The sequence below is a fragment of the Malurus melanocephalus genome, unplaced genomic scaffold, assembly GCF_030028575.1.
Source record: "Malurus melanocephalus ecotype Western Australia unplaced genomic scaffold, MMel_1.1 scaffold_420, whole genome shotgun sequence".
In the NCBI taxonomy this organism is placed as follows: domain Eukaryota; kingdom Metazoa; phylum Chordata; class Aves; order Passeriformes; family Maluridae; genus Malurus; species Malurus melanocephalus.
The window spans coordinates 521,384-532,454 of NW_026623652.1; positions in this window are offsets into that span (position 1 = coordinate 521,384).

An 11,071-nucleotide genomic window follows, 5' to 3' on the forward strand; every position below is an offset into this window, starting at 1 on the left:
GTAACTTCCGATCATCAGCAAGTGCCCCCCCGCATCCCCCCGGGCCGGGCCAGCCCCGCCGGGCGGATGGAGCCTCCCGWCCGCCGCCGCGCCCCGCTCCGGGCTCCGCTCCGCACCCCGCGCCGCGCTGCGCTCCGGGCGGGCGGCATAGCGATGCGCGGGGCGCGGAGCGGGAGGCGGGACCCGCCCGGGCGGTCCCCGGGGGCTGGCACCGCCTGCGCGGAGGGGGCACCGCCCGGCCGCAGGGCAGCGCCGAGCGGGGAAGCGCTTTTCACAAAATGAGTAAGGGAGGGGGTCGGGCTCCCCCGAGCCCTCCCCGACCCGACAGAGCGGGCGGTGCCATCGCTCGCCCGGGACGCGAGGCGCTCGGAACCCCCGGCACAGCGGCTGCTGCCCCGCGCTGTCCCCGCCGCTCCACCGACACGTGTGGCCCCGGCCGTCCTGGGTCCGCTACGGCCTTACCTCCGACCGGGCAGGAGCGCGTCCCGTGCCCACCGAGCCCCGGGCGGGCGGCAGCGGGGCCCCGGCAGCCCCGGCACGGCCTCTCGAGGGCCACAGTCGCCCCGTCCATGGGCCCGGCACCGTTCCCGCGGCGGGACACGGACAGCGGGGTCAGAGCTCCGGGCTCCCGGCGCTGCCGCCGCTGCTCCGCACGGCTCGCCTGCCCTCCAGCGGCCGTTCCGCCGCCCGCACCGCCCGCACCGCCCGCAGCCCCGGGAAAGCCCAGAGGCTTCCTCCGCCTCAGGTTTGGGGAGATTTTTGATTTGTTTTGGGGTTTTCTTAAGGTTAAGACAAAAAACTTCACACGCTGATAGCGTGTGGTAAGTCTTTCCTCGTGTCTGAAAGCTCGTTTAACAGCAGACGAGATGCCAGAACCATAAACCTCCACGCATAGCCAAACTCTCCAAAGAGCACCCAACGTCAGTTAACACCTTATTAAGTGAGAACATAACTACAGCTCAGAACTCTGAACTTTCCAAATTTCCCACTCGAATAACAGCGTGCATCAGTGCAGCGTGTCGGGCCCAGCTGCTTCCATCTCRGCAGGGACCGAGGTGCTTGCTCCCCTGGCACTCTCAGCCACAAATCAAGCAGCATCTTTAATCCCTGGAGTTCTTCATTGGGGACCCTTCAGGCATCAAGTCACAGGGTTTTTCAGCCCATAGGTTCAAGCCTAAGAGGCACAGAAAACACTAAGTTTTAAAACAGTGATCAAAACAAGTCCTTATAAAACCTCCAGCGCTAACACATGTCTGTGATGTTTCTAACAGACTTCACACTTCTGGTCTTATGGATCTGAAAAAAAAAAAAAAAAAAAAAAATCCAAACTGCTGTCAATTGCTGATGTCACCAACATCAGAGGCCCCATGCCCTCACCAGTCCCACGGCACCTTGCCACAGCTGAAAGCTGTTTTCACACACGGCCAAGAACATCAGAGCCACCATCCTGAGCCCTACAAGCTGAGTTCACTGAGAAACCTACACTGAAATGATACAGGATTTGGGAACTCACAAGATGACAGTATTTAGCTTAGATGTGCAAATATTCCATATATCCCTGATCATCACCAATACATTTCTTGGAAGCAGTTTGGGGGGGAAAAGCCTAGCCTGTATCACTTTGTGCTAGCAGGTGCTGCTCAGTCACCCACAGGAAAGACACCCACAGCATATGGTCATGCCCAGCGTTTCCACATGATCAGCCCTTCACCTCGCCAAGTCTGGTATCTGCTGCCCAATGTGCACAGGAGTTCTGCACAGCCAGAGGCAACAGCWCCTCCAAAACACAGTCACCTGCGAATGTGAGCTTTGATTGCTCCTCAGGCTTTTCATTGTGGCAGCTYCATCACCTTCCTCCAAAAAAAGGCTCCTCAGGCAGCGACTGATGGCTCTGCCCAACACCCAGGCTGCCCAGGGCTGCTGCACCTGGCTGGAAACAGAACAGTTAGAAAAGGAATTTGTGAAGCTGCTGCWAACATTTATAATTTTAATTGCCCAAACAGCAGGTAAAATTACAGCAGCTACAACAGACCTGTGAGCTACACATGGAAAAACTCATCCCAGGTGACGCCGGCCCAGACCATGCTGACGTGTCAGGTGCTGGCAGCACAGCTGCCATCCACAACTATAACCCAGCTGCAGCCAAAGGACTTGCATCCACACAGGGCAGAAGGACCTCGACACCTCAAACAGCACAGGGCAACACCAGGGGTTGTTTTAAAGAGGGCACATGAGGGTTTTCTCTTTTCAATTATTTCATTTGCAATGATACGTGAGTTCTTTATTTAAACTAGATCCATGTTTTGTGCCTCAGCAGTCTGGCAAAAMCCCTTAATTTATCATATCCAAATAATTACCTGGAGAATAATACCAATATTGGGTGAATCTCAGACTACCAGCCTTGAACAACATAGATGGGGCACAGAATAGAGATGAGGAAGCTCATATGTATCTCTGAAAAAAAAGACATAATTTAGCCACACGCTGTTATGAATATGTGTGTGTATATATCTAATATTAAAAGCTCCACACCCAGACCTGGTGCTCCATTGCTAAAAGCTCCCATGTGATCAGATTCCCAGCACAAACACAGCCAGAGCAGCCGATGCCCACTGGAAAACCTCTAAAGTTGTTTTTTTTCTTACAGCACATTCAGGGTGTGAAGGCTGGCACAGCACGATCCTGAGAGCTCGATATTCTCAGCACTTTATTGAGCAAGGCACGGGCCAGGTAGGTCTGTGCACTGCAGGACATCCCAGGATCTCCCAGGGTTACTGCCTTTTACTCAACCTTGCAAATGCCTGAATTAAGGCTGTGTCCTACAGTGCCCCAGTGGCTTATTGGATTAGTAACCGCCCTTCAGCAGCTCAAATCAAAGTCTGAGCAGCCTGACCTTTCACTTGCAGGGCAGTGAAGGTGCCCCTGGTGAAATGAGCTTCCCTCGCCCTGCTCCACTGGTCCATATCACACGAGGAGCGGGCATTTCACATTCAATGGGGCCGAGGACTTAAGAGCATGCTTGAGTGGGAAGCCTTCCCACCCCGGACACCCCTTTGGAATGTGAAAGAGAAGCCAGCAGGAAAGGCCAGGATCTGGCCCTGCCTGCATCTGGCATACCAAGACTTAAATTGGAATAAAAAACTTGGGCTGATGTTTTACAAAGACCAAGTTCAGCTCTACATCCCAACCCTGCCACCAGCAAGCAMATCCATGTGCTGTTCACTCCTGTCATCTGCATCTCCAGCATTGGGTTGTTCCAGAAAGCAAATTTTTCCTTACAGAAAATCAGACTGAAGAGGATTTCTGAATTTTAAAGCCTTGGTAAAAGGAAAGACAACTTTTAGACTGGCTGGGGAGCATGTTCTGTCTTTATTCAGTTTACACACAAAAGGTGTAAACTGAATAAAGGTAAGAAACGCTTSTGTCAGAGTCCGGACAGACAGGGAAGGAGGGGATGCTGAGCAGTTATTGCCATTTGACAAAAGAGCCACTTCCAAACAGCCCTGAACTGTCCAGGAGGACAGGACTTCARCCTCAGTTCCACCACATTCAGGAACAGCCTTGCAGAAGAAACATGGTGAAGAACAGTCAGGACTTGGATTCAGCCATCACAAAGCACGGGAAGTACAAAGCACAGAGCCATGTATACATACAAAATACAGACTGGTTTGGGATGCAAATTACCTTCAAGGTCATCTAGTTCCTATCCTCTGCCACAGGCAGAGACACCCCCCACTGTCCCAGGTTGCTCCAAGCCCCAATGTCCAGCCTGGCCTTGGGCACTGCCAGGGATCCAGGGGCAGCCACAGCTTCTCTGGGCACCCTGTGCCAGGGCCTCCCCACCCTCCCAGTGAACAATTCCTTCCCAATATCCCACATATCCCTGCCCTCTGGCAGTGGGAAGTCATTCCCCCTTGTCCTGTCACTCCAGGCCCTGTCCCCAGTCTCTCTCCAGCTCTYCTGGAGCCCCTTTAGGCAGTGGAATGGTCTCTAAGGTCTCCCTGGAGCGTTCTCCTCCTCAGGGTGAACAGCCTCAGGTCTCAGCCTATCTCCAGAGCAGAGGGGCTCCAGACCTCAGAGCATCTCYGTGGCTTCCTCTCTTCTCACATATAAATTAAATCCCCATGAAAATTCTGCAAGCCATTTGCAAATCATCAGTCTGGGAGGTGGCAGCCTCCAACAGCCCTGTGGATACTCACACTTGGGAGGAGAGAGAGAGAGARAGAAAGGGGGTWAAAGCAAGCAAAGCTGCAATTTGCAGGTGTAAATGCATTTCCTGAGGCAGAGCCCTTTGGTGTTGAGCAGTTTTGGAGCAGAGCAGCCATKGTAGGTCCCTGCTGAAGGACCTTGGTCACCCTGGCTGTCAGACAGYGCCTGCAAGGGTGGAAAGCTGCTGGGGGCTGGTGCTTGGCCCCTGAAGATCACAGATTTCTTTACATGCCAAGAGGCGGAGGGAAGGCCCACTTATCAGTTAACTCCAGATGGAATTTAGATTCTAGCACACTAAAGTTTTTCCCCTGGATATACATAAACCATGGAGGAACAAAAGCAGCCCAAACTATACATTGTCAGCTTTTATGTCCAGATTTCACCAAGCCCTGAGACAGATGATGAGCCTGGGAGACAGCCCAGACTCACTGTGTGTGTCTGCAGTCATTCCACTGGTTGCCTGGACTTTGAAAACACACAGAGACACACAGAATGAACTGAAACACTGAACAAAGGTGTGAATACAGTGAGGCAGAAATGCTGAATTCCCACCAAGCATTTGAAACACTATTGGAACATGCATAACTGAGCTTTCCTTCATTACACCGGAGAAAAAGAACCCAAACCAAATGTCCTTTGCTCACAGCGTTTGGAGCTTGTGACCATTGAGGTGTGCTTTGCAAGTCTCACAAATCCAGGGTGAATGAGCTRCACCATGCCATGCCAGCCAGTGGGAATGGTGCAAGGCATCAGCAGCACTGATCCTGCAAACAAATACAGGCACCAATCCTTGCAGTGACCCAGCACCTGTATTGACTGGACTCTCAGTCAGAGGCCTGAAGACTGGCACTGTTGAGGCACAGGAGTGACATGACTCCATCATTTCAGCAAGAAATACTTGCTATTTMATAACTGCTAGGAAGCCCTACTGGAAAGAGGTGAAGTTTATCCAGTCTGGAGGCTGGATAAAGGCAAGACAGCCGTAATTCAGAATTAAGCAGYGAGTATCTCTCAGGAATGATCTGGAGCACCTCAGTGCTAAGTGAGAGATCTCACACAGATGTATCAGCTCAGTTCAGCCAGAGTTTTCCCTGCTGTGACCAATGCAGTCTTCCTTTGGCCAGAAGGAGCTCCTGCCTTGAAGAACATAGGCTGGAGGAGCACATAATGCATGCCAAATATAAACCAACATTAAAGAACAGAAAATGGAATAATATAAGAAATACAAAGAACGGGATACTGAGCATGGCAGGTTTTGTTCTGCAGCATAAACAGGAGGGACAACAAACTGGGGGTGGCAGTTTGTTGGAGACAACAAACAAAMGGGAGGGAGCTGGGGCAGGGCAAAGAAGCGAGCCCTGGCAGAAGAGAGGTAACCAGGAAATCCAAAAAGTCACCAGCAACCAGCCTAGTGCTGCAGACAGGCCATCCCAACTCAGAGAGAGCAGGGCTGCTCCCAGGAGTTCCTGCAGCCAACAGYCCTCCCTGGACTCCTCAGGAACAGAAGCAACCACAGCATCTCCTCCAGCTGCTGAACACACGGATTGCCCATGGCCCCTGGCAGAGGGAGAACCCACCATGCTCACAGCCCTCACTCTGATGTGCACATGTTACAAGAGAAAAGAAACCTGGCAGGCAGACACAGTCAGCAGCCAGGGTTTCAGAGTTTACCAAGGTTTTCCTCCMCTGGATCAGCCCTTGGATTTCAATGGGATTTGACGACTGAAATCTCAGATTCCTCTGAAAGTTCCAGCCTACTCACAAACTGATCTCAATGCTATATCAGCTGAGCAATGAGGCAAATGAAATCACTGACAATGACGAACATCTCAAGCTCAAGGACAGACCAGTGGTTTAGTTCAATACCCTGTTTTCCTGGGTATCCAGCCCTCCTCCAGTAGCCAGGGCCCCTCAGCCACTGCCTGTCCCCACCCTGGCCAGCCACCCTTGCTCCAATGTCTGGCACAACATGGACATACATGGGCTTTCCTTGCTTCCAGTGCCCAGGAACACTGCAGCTCCCCTCCGAAGGCATACAGCAGCTGCTAGAATGTTTCTGAAGGGAGGCAAGAACAAACCAACCTCTGTAGACAACCCCATACAAACCAATGGGAAATTCCACTTTTCAGCCTTTGCACTGCATTAAATCCTAGGGCTTGGCTCCTTGGATTTATATTCCTCTATGGTTTCATTTTTCCTTTAAAAAAAAAAAAAAGATTAAAAATTCACAAGCTGCTAAKCTTCAAAACTTAATATTTCCTCCACTTGGAGCTTTTCAGCTCAGCAGCTCTTAAACATAAACCTCTTTGACCGAAGTCTCCTGAACTAAGCTGTCTCCARCAAGTAATCTCAACCCGTCTGTGGGATGACTGAGCCCTTCCCACAGCACCACACTGGGCTCTTGCCCTCTGCCCCAGCTCAGGGCAGGACCTCACACAAGTTGCATGATGTCCCATGTCCCCACAGCTGGCACGTGCCACTGCAGGGGCAGTTCAGGGTTGATGCARGTGCTGACTGGTGACATCACAGAGCTCTCAATGCCCTGTGTCCTCAGTGATGGCACAAGTGAACGAGTCACCTTGGAGGAACTCAAGGTGGGCTGTGAGACAGGACAGTTTCTGAAAACAACACTGGAAAACCTATGTTTCTACTAATCCTTCTGAAGAGGAACTGTCACCACACTTTGCATCAGAACAAGAACTCAAAAAATATCATATGGTTGGATTTACACAAAAATATATTGGAACATGGCATTTTTTTTCTGGAAAATCAATGTCACACATCAGTAAAGAGACATCTTTGGAAGTCCCATTCTCTTGGGGCATGCAYAAGCATCTCCTACAAGCAAAGCCCCATCCACTCAGAGGTACAGCAGCAAAGCTTCTGTCAGCCTTCTCCTCCGTGACCAAAATRAGGGCACCAGCCACAGCTGGACTCTCAAGGACACTTTACAACCCAGAAAGGGAAGATTCATGGAGGACCACCATGTTTGCAGTGGTGTCCAAGCTTCTCCTAGAGACCAGGAAAAGGCCATGCTGCTCCAACAGAGAAGACTGGAGGAGGAACTGAAAAGGATCAGAAGACTGAGAAGTCTGAAGAGGACTGAAGGACTAAGTTAGCAAGAAGAAGATTGTGGCAAGATGCAGAGCTGGGAATCAGTTGGAAAGGACTATTTAATGCCATAAAGCTAGAGAGAATAAGTAGAAGCATCTCCCCTAATTCAARACCCTAAAAATGAAGCCAAGATCCCTCAATCTCCCTGTCCTTCTGTGCTCTCTGGAGATCACAAGGACTGACTGGGTTCCCTGCACTGTAGTGGTCCCATGACCTGTTACTGCCCTTAGCTATWGTCATGTAGTTACAATCTATTTTCCATGTAGAAATTTTGAGGGAAAGGCCTGRAAGTATTGGAAAAAAAGATTTAAGGAACAGGGGAAAATGTCCTAAATAGCAGAGGGAGCCTTTTTAATAAATGGAAAGCTTTACTCAAGTAGCTCTAGTTAGTTGTCCACTGCTGTTGGTGTCCTTGCACACATTTACACACRGGGAATAGCTAAAGCTGTGGGAAGCCACTCGCAGCAGTGCTGAGATAACATTCACTGCCTCAAAACAGCATGATAAGGGCTGCTAGAAGCCTTTCATCAAGGACATTCTTGGGAAAATAACACAATTACAAGCTTTGGGACAAATGCAAGGTGCTGCAGGAAAGTTTTATGAACAGGCATGGATAAAGGTGGCTGCAGTGGTGAAATGCCAAATACCTCAACAGTTACAATACACCTTCAACTCTCTGCAATTATTTATAATTAAAAAAAAACCACAAAAACAATGTAAAACCTTGGGCTTAATTTGAAAACAGGCAAGAGAAATGGTTTCCTCTTTAATACCATCAGTCAACAGAAATGGATAGGGCTCACCAGGCTTCAGGTCCCAGCAATTAGTTGAGAAAGACTGAAGGACCCTCCTAACAAAATTGCCTTCAATTAAAACAGACTGTTTCTAGCATCTGCACAAACTAATCACTTGAGATGAATCAGGTGCACGAAGTCTGAGAGGCCTAGCTCTGCTCCCTGCTTTTGCCATTTGCAGGTCAAACAGGGTGATGGCAATGCCCTTCTGCTGGACAAGCCTCTGGGCAGCAGCACCACACAGCTCTGGCATGGCCAGCTCAGTGTGGGTGGCCACTGTCAGAGGTGCCCTGCTGAGCATCCCTCCGAGGGTCTTAACTTTGCCCATTCTCACTTTTGACCCTTGGCCACCTTTCCCCCCTTTTTTATTCATTGCCCTTTCTTGCTTGTTTTCTCCCAGGATCCTTTCCCAATCAAGGCTCTTATGGTTTGGTCAGGGAGAGGTGACAGAAGTGGTAGAAGGAAAGAAGAAAGTTTTTGAAGAAAAGAAGAGCAAAAGTCATCTTCATACAACTGGACACCCACGTGGTCCTCACAACACACATTTTAATTAACACTTAATATATTTGATTGATTTACCTGGTCCCAATTAGGCATTGCTTACAACTCATTTACGTAAGATAACCCAAAGGCAACCACTAAAGGGCTGATCCAACACAACACAGAATTGTTCCCAAAAGCATAAATGCAGGTAAACCAGTGAGCAGCCAGCAGGGTATTCCCTGTACCACCTGCAAACAGGAGAACAAGTTAGGCCCTTCAGGCACACCTGGAAATCCAGGATCACTTCTTCTGCACCCCACCACACARGCTCAGCTCTGCTTGCTCAGATTGAGAACCAAGACTCAGAGAGAGCAATCCTTAATAAATGGATCTCAAAACCTCCAAAATTCAACACAACCGATTGCACTTGCTGCTGCTTGCCAGAACCTGCTGTCCACTAGCCAAAGGACAGGGAATAAAGACGCTGTGCTCCATCCACTGCTGAGCTCCAAACCACCCCCTTCTTTTGCAGCTTTTTCCATATTTCCAGGTGGGATCCAGTCTTTAACTCCCTTTTGGAAAAACAGCAAGGGGAATAAGGATCTAGGTGCTTGTTCCACAGAGAAGAAAAAGCTGAGTTTGGCTGGTAGTTAATAATGGCACATGCAAAAGAGACAGGACATAGCTTGGGGTATCTGGGTAAGAGCATGAACTTAGACCCCTGAGGGACCGTCTGGGTGGCAGGAAGCCCAGAACCACCACCCATCCTGGCCCTGTTTTCCATTACCTCAGCCCACACACACTCCCACCCTCCTGCCAGCCAAGCTCAAGTTGCTCCTCTCCAAAGGCTGCAACAATTGCTGAGCACAGACAAAATAAGAGCCTCACACTCATCACAGCCCCTGGGCTCTGAAACAGTTTTGGCAAGCTTGCTGGATCACAGGAGCAAACAGAACAGGATGCACTTCTCTTGAACACCCCTAGGAATAAGGCACAGACCAAGAGCTTCTGACAGGATGGTATCACCTCTTCTTCAAGGAGACTCCAGAGACCTGAGGACAAAGTAGTTCCACATGGAGAGCAGCTCTATCTTCAGCCARCACTGCTGTTGAGCAGAGGACAGTGCTGCTGCCCACCCTGCATTGTCACACACACCCACYCAGCTGGGTGGCCTTCCCTTTGTCCCACACAGGGGGACAGCAACTACCTGTTAAGTGCAAGGAATGAAACACTTCCAAAAGGAAATGAAACATGAAAAGAGCCAGGGACAGACAGGTTCTGCAATAGGAAAGGCAGTATGGTAAATTCATGTACAAAGGAAAGGTGAAAGGGCTGCCACCTGGAAGGGCATTTCACCATCCTGTAAAGGGACATCAAGTTGTTTTCCCATCATGGCATGAAAAAACACCAAAGCATTTGGCTATGGACTGTGCATTTGGATATGGCTCTCAAACAAGCCACCCTCGAGGACCAGGATCACACAGAGGCTTAGAACCCTCGACACAGCTATCAAAACATTACAGCTTTGTTGCCATCATTACCATGGCAAGAACATGTTTCAACTCTGCACTAAGTCAACAGCAGTACATCAACAACCCACATCTGGTATTTGTCTCTTCTCTTCAACAGGTATTTTCACATCTGAGTATTTTTTTTTTTGTAATCAACCTTTGAGGCTCTGTTCAAAGTGAAGGAACTGGCAGCTGCATGTGAATATCCAAGAGGATATGGCTGCATCCAGAGTCATCAGATGGCCAGTCCCAAAATGAGCCAGGGTTTGGAGATGTGACCAGCATAACACAAGAGGTAGGTGAGCCAGGGTTTGGAGATGTGACCAGCATAACACAAGAAGTAGGGACGGGCCCCACAGCAGGAGTGGGGGCAGGGGGCAGCTACTGACCACCCCTCATGACTCCATGAACTGCCAGAAAGCAGTGGGCAAGCAAACCAGGGCCAAGTGAAGTTACTTTTATGTCTTGAGAGTGCCTCTAACATCCCTCATGATGTTCAATAGCAGCCTGACACTGACTTGGCCTACATTAGACCTCAGCATCAGCACAGGAATGATTTCCTTTATTGCTGCTCAYAGAGGCTCCACCTTCCCCCCACACTGCTTGTGCAGAGTGTGGCTGCACCCCAGACCTGCTTTGGGCAGTCACCTACAGACAGACGACACCCTGGCTTTTTTAAACTTTAATCATCAGAATACTTTATTGGCTAGATAGCCTCTTACTGAAATTACTGTACAATTTTCACTTTCAGCCAAAATTGAGGGCAATTTTGCTTAAATAAGCCTGTCTGTGCCATTAGCTCTATTTCACCAGGGAAATCTGCTCTCACTTGTGACACATGACATCATCTATTGATATAACCCCACCAAAACAGGCATATCAAACCCTTATACTCTGCCATTTCATGTGCTGCAATTATACTCAAACTTAAATGAATCTTTGACACAAGACTTGCACTAT